The 19,460-nt window shown below is 39.5% G+C and overlaps 1 protein-coding gene across 2 annotated transcripts in view; it reads right to left on the reverse strand.

Annotated features, from left to right (window-relative positions):
• Nucleotides 1-19,460, reverse strand: part of GGACT (gamma-glutamylamine cyclotransferase) — a 28,492-nt gene that overhangs the window by 8,420 nt on the left and 612 nt on the right. Inside the window, exon 1 of one of the 2 annotated variants that reach the window (XM_041478272.1) lies at nt 8,160-8,382. The exons of the other annotated variant lie outside the window; for it this stretch is intronic. The gene's annotated coding sequence lies outside the window, so the exon portion shown is untranslated. Of the gene's footprint in view, nt 1-8,159; nt 8,383-19,460 lie in introns of those variants that run through there. 2 annotated transcript variants of the gene reach the window in all.

A 19,460-nucleotide genomic window follows, 5' to 3' on the forward strand; every position in this document is an offset into this window, starting at 1 on the left:
AAGTCTACATATATTTAACAAACCAAGCAGCATTCTTTACTGATTCTCCTATGGTTTTCTGACATAAGGAAACTATACCTGAAATATTTAAGAACAGACAAACCATGAATTTATACAGGGAGAGAAATCATGTCTCCTCCTTTGTTCACACTCCATTCTCCCCATGCCTTTTTGAGTGTTATTGACAACACAGTGATGTTTCAGAAGAACACAGCAATACCTCAAGCATCTTAGTCTTGAGTCCCAACTGAGGTGTGTTTACTGAAAATCAATAAACAGTGAGGAAGACTTGAAAACTGGAACTCTTGAAAACTTGTTCAAACTATCATGGATGCTACAGTTATTCTTGTCTTAGAGAAAGGCAAGAGACTAGATGGCTTCTCAAAATCCCACTCAAGAATGGTGGGTCCTTACAATGCAGTTTTGAGTACACTACAATTAATTTAAATTATAAACACAAAAATATCTCATCTTTGCACTTTCACCATAGGTGTTTACACTGTTGTATCTACACAAAAGGAAACTAAAAAAACACCCCACAAGAATGGAGCATATGCTTTAAATGCCAGACTGCTGTTACAGGAAAAAAGTAGAAAAACAACTTTTGATAGGGCAGCCCTGCTATGCCATGGTGAATTTGAAGTGGTTTCCATCATTGAGATGCAGGACAGAGCCCAGAGTTTCAAACTGCCGACATCCTGAAACTGGGGACAGAGCCTGCAGCTTGGATGGGTTCCCTGCGAGGTCAGCACATTAATTTACATGCCAATACCCGGAGCGGTCAGTTCGCTGTTTTGAGAAGATCATCCCGGCCTGTGGAACACGGCAAACACTTTGAGTACCTAAGCATGGGAATGTATTTTCCTACACTGAAAGGATGGCAAGAGAGAGAGAACGGGAAGCGAGAAAAGATGGGGTCTTGTGTGGGATCGTGAGGTGCCTTTCCACAAAGGAAATGAGGGAACAGCTGCACAATGATCCTCTGTGAGGAGGGGAGAGGTGCCCAGGTCATGGCCCAGCACCATCCCTTGGGAGTGTGACCGAGCCTGGAAGGGAGATGTTTATAAAGCCCCATTGTTGAGCAAAGGCATCCTCCCACTGGCAAGGGCCTGTGGCTTGGGAAACCATCTTATGCCTTTGCTCCTGCTCTGTGGAGGTGCCATGGCAGGGGCTGCAGGCAGGATAAGCTCTCCAGGAGAGAGCCAGCGGGGCCTCTTGGGCCTCGCTGTGGGGGCCAGTGGCTGGACATCCTGACTGAACAGAGGAGGCCTCTCCAGCCAGCAGCTCCACAGGCGGCAGCACGATGTCTCCCTGGGATGAGTCAAGGTGCCTGAGCCCTGCAGCACCGTGTGGAAACGTCACCGCAATGCTCCTCAAACCTTGCTAAAAACCAAATGAGAGCACAGATATACAGGGAACAAAATATGTTCTGCTAAATGAGCCAAACAGAAAAATCCAGGTATATATCTGGGAACAGGGTACATTATACTACAGTATTTTTCCTCCAGAAATGGCTACATACTGTAGTCCAGCATGGACTAGCTACTAAAACACAAACCTTTGACCAATGTGGCAGAAATTAAACATCAGAAAAACTCAAAAGACTTTTTTTTTCAGCACACAATTCCTGGGAAACTATGGGCTGCTTTAAAGGGTCAAAGAAAGTCAATTCATATGCATTTACTGCAACCACATATACACATGCAAGGATTTTCTACACAGAGGCATGCTTTGCTTGTGAAGTGTTAGTGGCCGCCAGAAAAGGAGAGAGGAAGGTTAAAACCAGCTGTACTGGAGAGCCACCAGATCTAAATGCAAACACAATTTTAAATGTTCCACCAGAAAGGGTACAGATAGTATGGGATAACAGCAAGAACATTTGCTCTGAAGGAGGGTCATAGAAATTTTGTGAGGTTCAGAAGGAGTAGTGGACAATAAAGTATATCTATACACACAGAAGTTACACTAACAGTAATGCTTTTTCATTTGTATGTATGCCACTAGGTAGCAATAGAAGGAGGAGAGGCCCCCCCTTGACATTTAGAAGACCAGAGCTGAGGTTTCTAAAGGTGCATAGAAGCTTTTTTTTCTTTAAGAAGGAAGTCTTATATCATTCTTATAGTCTATGGATCAAATTTGTGGAAGAGCATAATTTTTAACTTGGGATACTGGTACAAAATAAATCAGCTCAACAGACTGCCCAGGGAACTGGTGGAGTCACTATCCCTGGAGGTATTTAAAAGATGTGCAGATGTGGTGCTCAGGGACATGGTTTAGTGGTGGAGTTGGCAATGCTGGGTCAACAGTTGGACTCAATCTTAAAGGTCTTTTTCCAAACGAAATGATTTTGTGATTCTATTCTAATTCACTACAGTTATTTTATTTGTTTTACTAATTAAATGTATATGCAAGTCTTACATTGGTAAGCTATCTAGGTAGTTTCATTTAATAAAAAGATTTTTAAAGTGAATTTCAGCTTGTAACTTAATACAAATCAGAAATAAAAACCCAGTCCATATCTCAGCAACATATCTCTTCCACCATTTTCTAATATAATAAAAGGCAAGAAAATACAAAGCAAAACAGGATATCGAATCAAAACTACAAAGAACTACAAACAGATGTTCAGAATTAACTTCAATCCCACTGAGGCAGATCACTCCTCTTTAGAAATTAGTAACAAGTTTACTACAGAACAAGTAAGTCACAGATCATTATGAAAATAGAATTAATGAGTTATTTCAACTGTCCTGGTCTTGATTTTTGCTCTCTAAGAATGACTTGCAAATTCCTGCAATGAAGTCTGAAACATACCTCATGTCCTTCTTCAGCAATAGGGAATGCATCCTTGTCCCAAAGTAAATACATTTACTGGCCTCCCATCTTCTACACAGAAGAAACAAATACATATTCTGGGGACATCCAAAATAGCCTGAAATAGCACATAGCAAGGCACTGGAGTATTTGCTTTCAAATCTATAAAATGTACTGACCAAACTCAAGTATCTTCCTGCCTGCAGAGTCAAAGCAAGACAACAAATCTCCAATTTGTATGAGTCCTATAAAATTAAATGTTTATTTTCTGGTAAAGAGTGGTTTGGTCTCTGATGCAGAAACAGGTTCTGTAGTCTAATGCAAAATTTAACACAGGACTGTAAGATCTGTATTTACTGGAAAATGAGGAAAACCAGCTACACAACCCCTTAAATCTTCTCATGGAGCCACAAGAGTCTCACAAGAATTACTGATGGCAATAATTCCCTATCTCTGCATATGTATTTGCAATTGCAGATAAAAGCTATTTTGGTTATATGATGACACATAGAATTTACTCTAATTCAAGGTCTCCTTGCCAGTTCTCCTTCCAGAATGCTCGGAAGGAAGCTTTAATGAAGGGTATCTTATAGCAGGGGTAAGACTGTTACAGGATTCCATAATATTAATCTTAATTTATATGAGTCAATTATTTACAAATAAAATATTTACATAAATGAAAATGGCTTTATACATGCTCTGCAGCCTCTCTTCAGTGACCTTTGAGAAAGAACTTCTGATAGTAACCTGATAAAGAAAGAAGAGCAGAATTAAGTACTGGAAGTAAATGAGAAGGGGATTAATATGCAATGTGGTTCTGAATGCAAAAAAGCCAGGTCAGGGTCATTAAACAACCTACTCTGACAAGGATAACACAGTGGGCTTGGAGTTCATTATTTAATAATCAGTGAAAACATCTCCAGAACAAGTCATAGGGAAGAACTGTCTATGAACAAGGAGTAAGTTAAGGGAAGATTATAACTGACTATATTAAAATAAGAAGTGATAAGCACAGACAAAAATTACCAGTCATATTCCTCAGGAATCAAACTGTTTTATTCCTTAGATAGTCATCATACTATACTAATTAGCTGTGTGCCTACCACATCTGTATGTGATGCATCCAGAAGACAATAATTTCATGCTACAGCCACATGAGATGGCCTAAGAACTGTGTAATGGAAGTAAGATGGAAGTTTTAATGATACAAAGTGCAAGACCATATGCTTGAGGACCACAGACAAGAGCTTCTGGGGCACTCATCATTTGAAGGCAATTCAGGAACCATAATCTCTCAAGGTGGAAGGGACACATAAGAATCACAGAGTCCAACTCCCTGCTCCTCACTGGACTGCCTAAAGCTAACCCATTTGACTAAGAGCATTGCCCAAACTCTCCTCGATCTCTGACAGGCTTGGAGCCATGACCACTTCCCTGGGGAGCCTGTTCCAGTGGCCAGTCACCCTCTCAGTGAAGAACCTTTTCCTAGCGTCCAGTCTGGACTTCTCCTGCTTCATCCCATTTCCTCGTATCCTACCACTGGTCAGCAGAGATCAGCACCTGCCCTCCACTGCCCCCCTTGAGGAAGCTGTTGGCTGTGATGAGGTCCCCCCTCAGCCTCCTCTTCTCCAAGCTGCATGAGCCAAGTGACCTCAGCCACTTCTCACAAGTCTTGCCCTTGAGGCCTTTCACCACACTGGTCACCCTGCTCTGGAAACACACTAATGGCTTTTGTGAAGGATTTTACTTTTACAAACCAGGTGGTTTCCATCTGTGATACATTTCTGCATCATGACAGTATATAGAGCAGCTGAAAAGAGCCTTTTAAAGTTTTAAAAATAAAATTAGCATTCTAGAGACATAAGTCTTCCAAGTTACTTTGTGGGCACATCAGAAGAAACTCACATACCTTAAGGCACTGAAATCTAGGAGAGTGTCCAACTACACCTCTCCATCAATCTAGAGTTTGTGCTGAGAAAACTGGCATGAATTAGGCAATATAACAATATAAAATGTTCTGAATGCCTCAAGCTACATCTTAAGATGCAGCCAATTTAGGACTGGAGCAGGTCCCACGCAAAGGAGATTAAGCCACCATTATAAATGAGCATATCCTCTGACCAGCTTTATTATCTCCCCACAACAGCCTCCTGGCACACCCCAATTACAAGCCAAAGTGATGAGAAACAAGGATGGCTAAACTGGCTACATTAGCTGTCAACAGAGCAGACCAAAGGGGATGCACAGAACTCAGCACAGAAAGGGAAACTGCCACTGTCTCCTGTCCATACCATGAGACATGAGGCAGAAGTGACAACGGATTACTATATTCCTGATTTCTCAGGGTATGCTGTGGAAAGAAAACAATTCATACATGCTGCTATTTTATTGGGATCCCACCTTTCCAAATAGATCCCAAATATCCAGTAGTATGTAGAGTACCCTCCAATTCACTTCCTCATGCTTTTTCAAATTTCAGTGTGAGTGAACAGGATAAGTAGGACAGGGAACAGCAAGTCCCAAGACTTCCCTATCCTTCTAAGTGAAAAGCTTCCTCTTGCACTGGGATCAGCAGACATTTTCAACATATACCCCTCAGCAAAAACTGATACACAATATAAAAACCAACTGCTGTTCCTGTCAGCAACTTTGCTCCTACTAAAATAAATTGACAAGCACCACTTGTAATGTATTTTTATGCCACAAATAAAGGGAACAGCCTCCAGTAAGTACAAGCAGCACCACAAACAGACTGCTTGCACTGAAAGGTCTTGGCTCATAGCAAATACAGCCTGGGAGTTTCAAGAAGTAGTTCTGGATGAACACTGGTACACCCTCACATCAAATGCATTTGACAATGGAATAAGAAGGGATGATTTTACAGATTAACCAAAAATTGTATTTTTGGAGTTAAAATGATGCTACCTGAAAAATATTAAAGATAAGCATTATCCACAGAATATTGAAAATGCACAAAACTTCATTAAATAACTTCTTAGTCCAACTTGGCCATAGGAAGTTACGTTTCAGTTCTTGAACGAATCAATCAGTGCCCTCCCAGTGCCACTCTCCCCACCCAAATACTATCCAGAACAGGAGACTCGGGCAACTCCCAATGCCCACACACAGGAATAGTGTTATTATTCTGAACAGCATTTCTCCCAGCCTTGACAGTATCTAGGGACATCTGAAAATCTCAGTTAATTTCACTTCTGCATTCCTTAAGCAAACACTCACTTAGTGATGCTAATTAACTGAGAAAAAATTAAATAATATAATTAGAGAGCCAGATGTAAATCAAGAAACAGTATAATACGTAAAACACAGAAAGAAGAGAAATCATACGACATTTTGTCTTTTTCATATGACTTAAAAAGACAGGTAATGATCAAATAACTTCTGACTTTCAGCACATGAATATTTCTTTCAAAACAGATAAATGATTGGCAAATTACAAACGCTCACTACCTCACCATTTACCCCACAATAACTATCAATTAGTAAAGGCGTGCTTCTGAATCCATAATGCATTACATTTTTTACTTCCAACACCTGGTGTCACCAGAATAACACCATATATTTCTAAAATGCTCTGCAGTGGTGTGTGTGTGCACTTTGATTTTAGAGCAGTAACAAAGGAAGCGGAATTGTAGAAAATTATGGCAAGCAAGGCACACAGATTTTTTTGTTGTTGTTGTTAATTGATACATTATCAGTTAACTGACCACGGCAGGTCATTTTAAAAATGAGGCTCAAGGTGTCTAAAAGCCTTCATCTCTTAGACATGGTAAAAAAAGGCCTGAACAAAGTGAAAATTTTGCTATATTTCAGTATTTCAAGCAAGCTAAATTGTAAATATTTTTTTGCAAAAACACTTTAACTGGTGATTTCTGCTACAGCAGAATTTTGCTAATTGCAATCAATTTTTGTAGGGGTTAATCAAGACCTTTCTTGGTTTCCAGTTTAGGGCTGTATTAATTGGTTATTATTACAGTTCCCCTGAGAATAGACAGAGGGGAGTGATTTTGATTGATTATTGCTTGGGGCTCCCCAAGACACTAAATAAAAAGTTAAATATCAAAGAAGATTTAATTAATTTCAGTGTCTCCTTCTTTCCACTCTATCAGCAAAATCGAGCTGATAAAAAATTGACAAATTAAAGGGAAATGAAAAGAGTCAGAACTGGTGACCCTGTATTTTTTTAATGAGAAAGTACATGCATTTATTTGCTCTAATCTTTAGATAATGGGCACAAGAAAATGAAAACTTCCTCAGCTTTTGATGCTTATTCCAAAGCCCAAATGAAATTATGGCTAGCAGTTAGATTAACTGGTATAAGATTTAAGTCGTGTTATGTTTTTCTTTTAATACAGCATTTCAAATAAATCAGTGAAAGAATCCTGAACTCTTGGGAAAAAAAAAAGTCATAAGTTTGTTATACAAGAAAGATAGAAAATGCTGTATTATAACACACAAATGCAGTATTTCAGAATCAAAAGGTTTAGTTAGGAGTCTCTACTTTGGCAGAAAATTCTCTATCAGCAAACAAAGGAAGATGTGATCAAAATATTTACAATTAATTTTGTAAAAACTTACTCAGACTAACACTTCCCTTTTTATGGGTGGGTTTCCTGCAGCAGACTTTCCAGAAATCATATTGTGTTTCAGTACTTTTTCAGTTAAGATAGAAGCACTTCCACAGGTGCAAGTTTTCAGGTCTTAGTGCAATCACTGTGGATTTTAAAGCTAGAACAGAAAGCTAACCCTGATTCAGGAATTATTTTCAGGTGAGTGCATTTCTAGGCTCCATAAACAATGTTTGAAGGAGATCCTTATGTGTCTGCAAGGCATTTACTACTACCTCTAGGCTGATCTGTGGGGCCAGCTTTTTGATGACAGGCTTCCAAATCCCCTAAAAGGATGCAATCCCTGCAAGCAATACAACCTTGAATAATGGTATCAAATAACATCAACCCATATAAAGAATAAAACAGCCATGAAAAGCAGGAAAAAAGCTTAACCTTGGGAAAAGGGATACAAGTCATTAAGAAAAAGCAGTTCTTCTCCTCAATGCTCGATTTAAAAGATGTTAACATAAATCAGTAATTTTTCAAAGAGACAGCCTAAGTCTGGTGGGTTAACCAAGTTAGATGGGTTTTACAGGCCAGTGTTGTTTATTGTAACACCAGCACTTGTTTGCTTCAGCATTTCAGAACACAAATCCCCCAAACCAAAAATAAAACCAAAACCAAACACCAGCAGTTTTCCGTAAAGCAAGGTGTTAATTGTTTTAGGACTCCCTAGCTCCTTATTCCTTTTTAACAGGGAAAAATAAGAAAAAATACCTTAGAGGACCCTTTTCTCCCAAAAGATGTAAGTATTCAGTGGTCACTGACTCAGAATGTGCTCATATGCACAGGAGCAGAAGGACAACAGGTAAAGTAATACACAGGTCACAAAGGTTTATCTGGAGCCGCTCAGCAGAGTGGCCTGACGTGTCCTCCACCACAAAAGACTGCCCAGGCAGACCGAGGGGACACCACTTGAATGGAGATACACACTATTTCCAATGTCAGCTCCTACGGAAGAAAGAAGGGATGAAGACCTTTTAGTAATAAAACCTAATATTTAGAATGCACACAGAGGCAGCTTCTCATCTCTACCACTGGTAAAATGTGCAGATGCTGAAAAGAAAACATCTGTCTAGATCCATACCAGTTACTTTGTCTTGACCTTGGTAGAACTTTTGACACTCATAATGCTCATGATACTCCCACAAGCAAGCTAGAAAAACATGATTTAACAAGAACTGTTGGCATTTAGACCAAAAAAACCCAACAAACAATAACCAAACAAAAACCCCCAAACAAACAAAAAACCTCCACAAAAAAACCGAACTCCAAAACTGTTTAGAAAGACTAGTTAATATTTATCAGAGGTTAATCTCAAACTGAACATATGCTCAGGATTTGTTATGTTCATTCCAGTAGCAGGGAAGCACCAATAATGAAAATACTGAATGATGTGTACAAGGCTAATGAGACAGTAACAAGCCCCCGCACAATTGCTGCTCTGCAGCAGCTATTCAGGTAAGGCTAGAACAAAGTTCTAAGATTAAGCCAGGAATAATTAACCACATAAACAAAATATGGGGAAAGATTGGTGTAACAGCATTTCCATAGAAAGAAATTTGACATTTACAATGATCATGAAGTCAACATGAGTCAACTACATGGTAGGGCTGGAAAAAATATCCTGCTCTAATCCAGCCACAAATTGAGTAGTATGCCCAGCTTTTGAGCACCACTGTAAAGAACTGTGCTCAGCTGGACAGAGAAAGCAATCACAGGTCAGGAAACCAAAACTTACAGAAGAAAACAACAAAAATAGAGAGCCTGTACTGTGATCACTTACTTTAGAGAAAATAGCATCCTGCCTTTAAGAATATGAAATCATACTGGAAGAGAAAGAGGCTGTAAGCTTCTTTCCACATCTGCTTTAACAGAAGATCCAATAAGGTCAGATTCTGAAGATGGACATTAGAAAGACTATCCATCTCCTGATAAGCAGGGTGCCCAGGAAGAATGTAGGTAACTAGCTAAGTTAGGAATCCTTCACTACTGCCTATCCTCAACAGCAACACAGCAAACCCCTATCAGAAATAACACTGCTGCAAAACTTGCCTTTTGCCAAGGAAATGGATGAAACTTTCTCTTAGCCCTCCTTTAAAAGTAAACACAAAAGGCAGTTTGAATCATATGCTACACATGGAAATGAACACTGGACTCGTGAAGACTGCAAGAGACCAATTCTGAGGTCTAGTCAGTAGATTCCTGTTACCTCAAGTAGAGGTTTCTAGTATAGATCCCACTCCCTGCCTCTTTATAGATGGTACATTATGCCATTACTTGATTTTTGAAATTTACTTTCCCAAATAGTAATAAACCTGAAAAGCAAATGAAATGTTGGATTCCTACCCCTTCTTACTCCATGCAGTGCCTCCTAAATACACTCAGAATCCTGAGGTGCTACACTGACTGCTTTCTGATCCCATGAATCTTGCATTGCTTTCTGCACTGTGCTCTAACTTCAAAAGGCCAAACAAGACCAAACAAGACCATGGGACATGGGTTAGAGCCCTTGGGACAAAAGACATGAATCTAATTTTTCTACTTCCTTGGAGATCACAGAACCATAGAATATGCTGAGTTGGAAGGTGCTGATCAGGATCCTTGAGTAGAACTCCTGGCCCTGCACAGGACACCACAACAATCACACCATGTGCCTGAGAACTTTGCCCACATGCTTCTTGAGCTCAGGCCAAAGACTGTTGTTAGTCCTGCAGCTGGCTTTGGTTGGATCTGGCACAGGCAGGGAATGACTGGCTCAAAGGCAGAGCAGTGCCAGCCTACCTATGGCTGATAAAAGCACCTAAAGAAGGCAAAGTGCATGAGCAACCAAAGCCTCTGACACCAGAGCCTCAAGAACAGATGCACAGCTCATGAGTACCATTCCCACTCAAACTTCTGCTCCCCAGAAGTAGTAGGAAGCTACACACGTTTGTGCTTTGAGGCTTCCAAGACAGCCATCCTGGTTTACATATTATACATACAGGCCACTATAAATCTGAGTGCACAAAATAACCCTTCTGGTTGTGTCTATTTTTCGTCTCAAAAACTGTTTTTAGATCACAGGTATGACAGATTTTAATCCCAAGTAGTTCTGAAGTAACTGCTATTTAATAAAAATTTTAAAAATATAAATTATATTTTGTGTGTAGGCATATAGGTTTTATTCTATTGATAGCAAGCTGGTGAGATACATCACTTTGATATGGTATCATTAAAAATCTATACCCACACATAGTTTTCCTCTAAGCTGCTGATGTGGCAGTTGTAGATAAGAGACATTGCTATTTTTCTAGACATACAATAAACAATCTTACACACATTTGTTTACCCACTGCATATGTGATTCACAGGTAAACTACTGCACATTCATTTGAGTGTAATCCACAGCAGTGTCACAGGTTTTATCAAAAAGAACAGTGTAAGCTAGTACACATTTCTTAGGCAGCCAAGTGATTGTATTGTGGTAGCTCAGCAAACATGCTACAAAAGCTGCATCTGCAGCAGCTTTGCCCACAAGACAGAAATAATTACAGTTGGGATCCAACCAGAGCTGTCTAAGTAAACACTAAATTGTGCGTGCTGTTAGTACTGCAGTGTTTCCAGATCACAAAAGTAGAAGATTACTGGGGAGTTTATTCACATTAAGAGATAAAAATCATCAAGCTTAAGAGAGACTGTTCCACTGTCAATGAAAATATTTCCTAACGCTCTTCCTTAATTAAAATCCCAAAGCATCACTACTATCTGAAGTAAAAGCTCAGCTGATAATGTAGTTGTGCTGGTGGTTTAATGGGCTGGCACAGAGAACCACAGAGGCATGGGGCAGATGTCAAATAAATAATCCATCCCATATAGAATCTCAAAAATTAGCCCAATATATTAAGTTTTGACCTATCTAATGTCAAACCAAACTACCTGATATGGCAGGAGGGTCATCAAAGACAAATTATCCTAAAGGGAACATCATCTGTTCCTTCCTTCTAGTATCATATCTACCAGCTCTGGTGTCTGCTGCATCACTCTCCAGACTCTACTTAAAATCTGGTTGCAACACCACTGATGGTCAATCTCAAAACCTCCCCAAAAAAAGTGCCCCATCTCAAAATCTCCCCCAAAACAGTGTCCCCAAAACCAATAAAAATGTTTTACAAACCTAGAACTGAAAGGTCAGTCATGGACTTCATAATTTTCTCAGTCCGTCATCAGATTGAGAGCACAAAGTTATTAGATCAAAAGAATAACTACACTTAACAAAATTCACTATCTGCTTGTCAGTGAATAAACACATCCTGCGTTCACAATAAGACTGCAATGATAATAAACCTTTGCTAAAAATAGCTAAAATACAGAGCCTGATTTGAGTTTCCACCTAAGCCAATACTGAAACAGAAGATACAGGTTAAGATATATAGACTACAATATGACAAATGAAAGAGATTATTTTGTTATACAGAAATTATGAAGCAAATTTTTAAGTTCCTCCTGTACAAAATTAAAGATACTTGATGCCCTCCATTAATACAGTAAACTGTCACTAAGCGTACTTAATTAAAAGATATAATAACTACTAGCAGTAAAAGAACAGACTTGATGAACAGATGGATCCAGATATATTTTGACTTAAATTTCTTGGTATTTTGACAAGATTAATAAAGGTAAATATAAACAAGAAGAGGAGGGAGAGGAATAACCAGCCAGTCAGTATATCTCAGTAGGATGTCTTATACTAGAAAGATGGAAAAACCACTATCAAATCCTTTTCTTTCTCTGCTCACCTGCTTGTCTTCTCAAAGATGTTTTGTTTCTGTTAAGCAGGTTTCCTGAGGCTTCCCGTAACCACTTACATATTCACCTGAGACATTAATCATGCCTGGAACCCAAATAATGAAGTAAGGTCCACTACCTTAGGACAGTTGAACCAAAAGAAATAAATCATTAACCTGTAATATAATTTAAATCTCTTAAAGGTTGATTTTCTTTTATGCTCACTCTCTCTTGAATTGGACCCCTGCTAGAGATAACAGTTAAGAGAACTGTTTCTATCTACAGAGCCCACAGAAGGCAGAAATTCTTCTCTCTGAGCCCTTCATATCACCTTCCCTTTGGGCACTCTCCCCAACCAGACAGTCCCTGAGTATGTAACTTTGTGTTACTTATCATGTCTGAAATGAGCTTCAGAAAGCTTCAGTAAGATTTGGCCTGTGGCTGGATTCATATCCTGAAAGTTTTCATAGCAGGTATATTTGAACTACATCACAGCAAGGACTGCAGCCTTGGAGCAGGTTAGTGGTTTGATGTGTGAAATGTCTACGTGCATGGTAAGCATCCTGCTGGGATTTACTCCCTATGTAATTTTCAGCTAAGGCAAAATCAAGCCTGGGGCTCCACTCCATAAATTGTGTTGAAACATTCCTCTCCAGTTTCTCAGTTATTTATACACTTTAGTAATACAGTGCAGGGTCAATGCAATCTCATAAAAATTAAATTTAGCTGTTCTCCTATGCACATCCCTTCCTAATACTTACCAAGCATGATCTCTGTACCTCACAAGCAGCACAGGACTTTCGAAGCACTGCTTCACAGTACATGAAGGCACACTCCATACGTGTGCTGTACTCCATCTCTTCTCAGCAAAAACATCCTGGAACACTGAGCTCACATTCCTACTTATTCATTCCACAGAAAATCTAAGTTTTGATGGCTTCACTAAAAACCGCCTCAAAGAAGATCAACAGCAATTGATATACACTCAAACATATCTGAAAGATGACATTCATTCCGAGATTATGTTTTCCACACAGTAATTTTTAATAATCTTTTCCCCTCAATTTCCTTCTGTAGGCTTGTCCCATCCTCTTCAGAGTTCTTATTTTGCCAGAAATAAGTTTGGGCCTAAGATGTTCTTCAAGCCACAGTTTCCCTTGAGCATCTGTGCAGGAATGCAATCAGGGGAATAAAGAAATTAATACCTATTATCCTCCTTCTATTCCTGTCAATATATCCACGACCATCACATCTCAGCTGACAATCATGGCAAGTATATTTTTTTTCATCCCTCATCTGATCATCTGCACCAAACTACTATCGCTGAAAACTCTTTTCTTCAGTTGTCTTGAGTTCGTCTACTCACATATTCTGGTGAGTTTGTCTCAACTAGTCCTACCTTCTGATCTCTGAGATAAAAAATCTGAAACTAGTAATTTTCTCTTAGATTTGTTACTATGGATGCTTATGTTATCAAGCTCCTTCTGTAGACTCCTAACATTTCCCCCTTTTTTTTTCCCCATGAGCTTTTCACAAAACCCATGAAGGAATTTCCATTTTTCCTCAAGTTAAAACACTAACAAGAACCATTGTAGAATAATGTCCTCCCAGCCCAGGTGAGGTGGGTTGGCTAAATCCCCCCAATGACTACATATTCCAGCACTCATTCCACATATTGCCATCATACAATTTTTAATAAAAAGAGGAGAAAATACATAAAAACAGAGGCCAAAAGAATGTCATCACAAAAGGGAGCCAAGAGTTAGGCAGGAGGACATCACTAGGTCTACCTGTCATTCAAAACCACTACAAACACCATTCCTTCAACAGAAAACCAGAATAAGACCCTTATTTCTCACTCACTACTTACAGTTTCACTTCCAAGACCATTTTTCTCAGCCATGTTTTGAAGAAAATTTGTTTGTTTCTATTTTTCTTCAAGCTTTCAGTACTACCGTATATGCGGACTGGACTTCTCCTGATGGAAAATGATCTAACTTTTTACCTTTGATTTCTAGACAAATTCACACATTCTGAGATCCAACCAAGAATAAAACTGTTGTTTACAGAACTTGCAGTGCACAGAATCCATAGGCAATTAAAATGACATACTGATTTCAGTGGTAAAATTCATTGTCCATAGCCTAGCCTAGTTTGATGTGCAAATTACACAACAAACACTTGGGTTCAATTAAATGGATGCAGAAAGAATGCTATAAATAGTCTTTGATGAGCCAGAGGGTAGCATTCACCTTCATTTAATTTCTTATGGCTCAGAATCCAGGGCGGTCACTCAGGCTTCACCATTTGGTGTAAAGAGATGTGAGGTCCATCTCTTGTCAGCAACTACAAATGAAACTCAACATTTCAAATGCAAGTCTGTCATCTTGGGAAGCAGACTAAAGAAGGGAGCAGTGCTGAGGCACACACTCATGATTCTTATTAGTACCACATGTCAGCAGAAACACTAAAAGCTTAACTATTGAAAGTCCTGCACACAAACCAGCCTGCCCACCAGAAGGCAAAATGTACTAACTTTACATATTTCACAAGGTGTGTAGACAACATTTAGTACCTGAGATGCAAAGGTGGCAGCAGAGGTACAGGATGAAATCCAGGATACCACAGAATGAGTCAAGTTGAAAGTGTTATATTTACCCAATTATCCCATCATAAAAGAAACCCTTATCAGCACGAGTCACACCTATTTATTACAGAAGGGACCATAGTGTGTTACAGGTCTCACCTCCCTATTCAAGCAGGATTATCCTAGGGCACATTTCACAGGATTACAACCAGATGGTTTTGGAGTATCCACAGTTAGGGAGACTCCACAACCTCTCTGGTCAATCTGTTCCAGTGCTTGGTCACCTGCACAGTAACGAAATTCATCCTTATGTTTAGGTGGAACTTCCTGTGCACCAGTCTCTGCCCATGTCCTATTGCTAAGCACCTCTGAGCAGAACCTGGATCCATCCTTTTGGCACTCTCCCTTCAATACTTACAGACACTGATGAGGTCCTCTCTTCTAGATGTCTCTTCTCCAGGCTAAACAGGACCAGATATGGAGAGATACAAAAGAGAAACTATACAAGATTTGAGTCTAGATCAGGTGTAAAAAAAGTATTTTGGAGACGAGAGAAGTCTTTTATACTACCATTCCAAACCACTATTTAAACTGTGTATGATATTTTCACTAGGAAGTAACATAATGCCAAGAAACATTCCTAACACTTCAGGAATACTAAATAAACAGCAAGACTTCCAGACATATGATGAGAAATTACTATCTGCATCAGCTTCCTCAATAAAAGGAGGGCTACAACCCTGACTGCTGTTGGAGCCAAGACAGAGCCAGAAGTGCAGCACAGCAGTCAAGATGATACTGTTTGGGATCCGTGTTTCCTCTGACATCTCAATGATTTACCTTACACATCCTTACCTTGAGACTCATGAATACACCTTGCTGAACAAAGCAAGCAGCCAAGGCAGCAAGCACCTGCACTGTATTTATGGGAACACAACCAGCAGATTATGGGGAGTGACACTCTCCCTTTACTTGACACTCACTAGACCACACCAACAATACTGCACACACTTTGGGGCCCAAAACAAGAAAAAATATGGAAAAACTGCAGTGCATTCAGACAGCCATGGGGCAAGAGTACTTGCCTTGTGAAAAGCAGCTCAGGAACAGCCTTTTAAACTTGAGAAGAGATGAATTTCAACTGATCTAATAGCAGTCTTCCCATACCTGTGGTTATTCAGGAAACACAGCCAGCGTCTTTACAGCAGTGCACGTTAGAGATGAAAATCAACAGGTATAAACCAAAAAAAGAGAGGCCCCAACTTGATGCAAGGAGAAGGCTTCTCATGATAAAGACAAAAATTGAAGCATGCTGCCCAGAGGTGTTTTGTAGTCTCTATCCCTATATGCTTTCAAGACATGTTGAATAAAACATTGAGCAACCTGGTCTGGCCACACAAACAACCTTGCACTGAGTAAGGAGGCTGGATGAGTGACTCCCCAGGTCCCTTCCAACCTGAATTTTGCTGTGATAAAAGTTGTGGGCTGCATCAGACTACACAAAATGAGGGGAGAGAAAGAAGATACAGAGACTTGCAGTTACTCTGGTATTATTTGATAGCACAATTTTTCAAATTGCAGCTTTATTCTAATACAGCTACTCTCACACAACTGAAGCCTGGCACAGGTGGAGTGATCTCCCTTGCATTTAGTAGCAACCCACAGTACTGGAAAAAAAGCAGTGCTTGAGGGAAAGGATGAGACAAAGCAATTCTACGTGACCAAGAACTTCTGTCAGAATGTCAGCAATACAATTGTAACTCTGGCTGTTAGTAAAGGTCATGAGCAATTACAGTCAAAACACTGCAGAGAGAGGTGGTTATGTAGGTAATTTCAAAGGAAAAGAGGTGTCTTGTAAGACAGAGAAATCAGGAGTGACAGTGATATTGAATATGTTTTCTCAAGATGTTAAGAGCGAATAGCTGACACACTTACAGAAATCACAGTGGCCAAGAATCTTAATGTAAAGGCCATTCTTCAACAATACCGTAATGGTAAATCAATAGGACATGATATTATCCTGGTACAGCCCATCCTTCTTTAACATTAATTGGAAGTGGGGAAAAGAGAGCTGCATCTGACACGGTCCATAAAATGTAATTAAACCTTTGCAGTGAAAAAGAGCAGAAAATTCTGGATAGCTAGGGATTCTGGGTTAAGAACAGTGATTTACTACTGCCTGAATAGCTCAATTTCTAAAGAAAAAAGGTATTAAACATCCTCTTTGGAGAGACAGAATGAAAAGGGGTGTTACATTTGCTAACTCAATGACATGACTAGGTCCATCCATTTCCCCTGTCTCTTACTCAATTATCTATGCAATAATTACCCTTTCTGTCGGAATACTGCAAAAATCTATGGAAGATGAGAAAACAAAAGGTAGCAGGAGTTCATATAGAAAATGTGTTCTGTTACAGCACATGCTCTCCTCTTAAGCAGTTCATGTCACTTACAACATCATTCAAGTTTCCCATTAAATTCTACTTAAATCAAAAGCATTATGAAAATTATTTGACCAGGTTCGAGTTCAAAGAACTTTCAGAGTGTGAGAGACATACAAGAAAACTTGAATAGGAATAGGAAAGTGCATTGCTCCAAAAATGAATTGACAAAAACTACAGTGAAATGTAGTGTCTTTTTCTTCTACCAACAGTAACTATTCATAGCATTCATTACAGAAAAATTCAATTACAGAAAAATAATTTGGCTAATCCATTAGAGAGTAAAAGCATACCAGAGCTAGCAGCAGAAGGCAAATGCCACAATGTACCCCCGGAATTTACTCTCTCATTTCACTCCATGACACCCCCATGACTATACCTTTGTGCCTGCACTTACACATTCACAATGTAGATCAGGCAGTCACATAACCTCATTTCCCTGAAGTTCCCCAAGAACAAACACAACCATATAAACAAGAGAAGCAGAACTGGCAAAACCCAGGGTTACATGAGCAGTCAGATGAAAGTAATTTTCAAGAGGAAACTTCCTTTAAAATAGACAGCTGGGTTACTATTGGGAGTTATGAGAATGTAGAGACAGACTTGGAGGAATGTTGGTTGGATGGGACCTGTGAAGGTCACCTAGCCCAGCCTCCCACTCAGAGCAGGGCTAAAGCCAATGCTAGATGACACTTTCCAAGGGAAGAGGCTGTGCTCAGCAGAACAGTGGGTGGCAGAGACAGCAGGATACCTGCTGCAAACCAGGCCTTGCTTGTGCCCTCTACTCTCCAGAGGCACCTAGATTTCCATGTCAAACATCAGCCAAGGAAAGCATGAACTGACATGGGAAGCCTTTCTAAAGGATGAAAAGGAGACACTGCAGTAAATAAAGCACTCCAAACAATATTTCTGTGCTGAATGATAGGAGAAAATGAGCAACAGAATACTCTAATCAAACGTATACAGTCACCAAAAAGAAAAGCTAAAAGGAGTAGATGACATGACACGTACCAACAACATGACACGCTTTCTTCAGTGATGGAGCAAAGCTGTGTTCAGTATTCCAGTATTCTCAAAACAAACTCATGAAGAAGCTCAAAGAAACTTGCTTGCAAAGCTGATGGCAGAAAACCACGCTAATTTGGAAAGTGAGGAGCAAACAGGCTGCAAGAACCCCAGGAAAATGAAGTGTGATGAACATATCAAGTAGTTACTATTTGTCAGCAGTCGGGTACAGATTTAAAAACATTAGCAACGCATGGAAAGGCCATTTTTGGTTTTGTTTAACATGTAACCTCTTTGAAAATTCAGGTTTTGAGACAGACAGTAAAAGAGACATCTGTTCTGTTTAGCATTTATTTAATCATGGCAGGAAAAAGCTGTTCTACACTTAGGTAACAAGACATGTCAGTGTTCATATGACTTTGGCAGCTATGATAGAGTGAGGGCAGGAGATGAGTGCCAGTTAAATATACTGCCAAGACAGTAAGTTTTTAAGACTTCTCTCAAGAGGATGAGAGAAGAATGATGGAAATTTGCCCATGTTTTGTTCAGAGATGTGAAATTTAATGCCTCTGTAATGGCCTTTGTCACACAATGAACAACTTTAATTGCCAAGAAATTGCTTTTCCAGGTTGACTGCCCACTTAAGCTGGAGAGTATATAAAACAAACCCATTCCTTACAGAGTTCTACATGAAGCAACTTGGTCATGGAGATATTTACAGTTGTGCCACTGTATGTTCAGCTCTATAGAAGTTGCTACCTTGATATTTTCAAAGCATAGCAAAAATTACAGAAGCAGCAAATTAAAAAATACCTGAAGCAAAAAATGAGGAAGTTAATTGTCTGGAATTAACACAGATAAAACGAAATGAACCTTAACCCAAACCCAAAAAGACTTTGTAACTCTATAATGGAAAAGGATACAGAACAGGTGGGGGATGAAAGTATAGCAAAATGAAAAACCAAGGCGAATTGAAAAAAAAAAAAAAGACCCCCCAAACATTCTGGTCCAAGCAATGCAGGAAAAGTAAGCTAGTGCTCTGAAATGCTATCTTGTAAGGATATACAGTCATGGAATGGTTTGGGTTGGAAGGGGCCTTAAACCATGTAATTTCAATCCCCACCGTGGGCAGGGGCACCTGCTGCTAAACCCTGCGTCTATGAAACCTGAACTCTTTCCTTTCTCTTTTCCCTCTAGTTTAGGTATTGGTTCTTCAAA

Source organism: Pyrgilauda ruficollis, unplaced genomic scaffold, assembly GCF_017590135.1.
Source record: "Pyrgilauda ruficollis isolate IOZ18807 unplaced genomic scaffold, ASM1759013v1 scaffold44, whole genome shotgun sequence".
NCBI classification, from domain to species: Eukaryota; Metazoa; Chordata; class Aves; order Passeriformes; family Passeridae; genus Pyrgilauda; species Pyrgilauda ruficollis.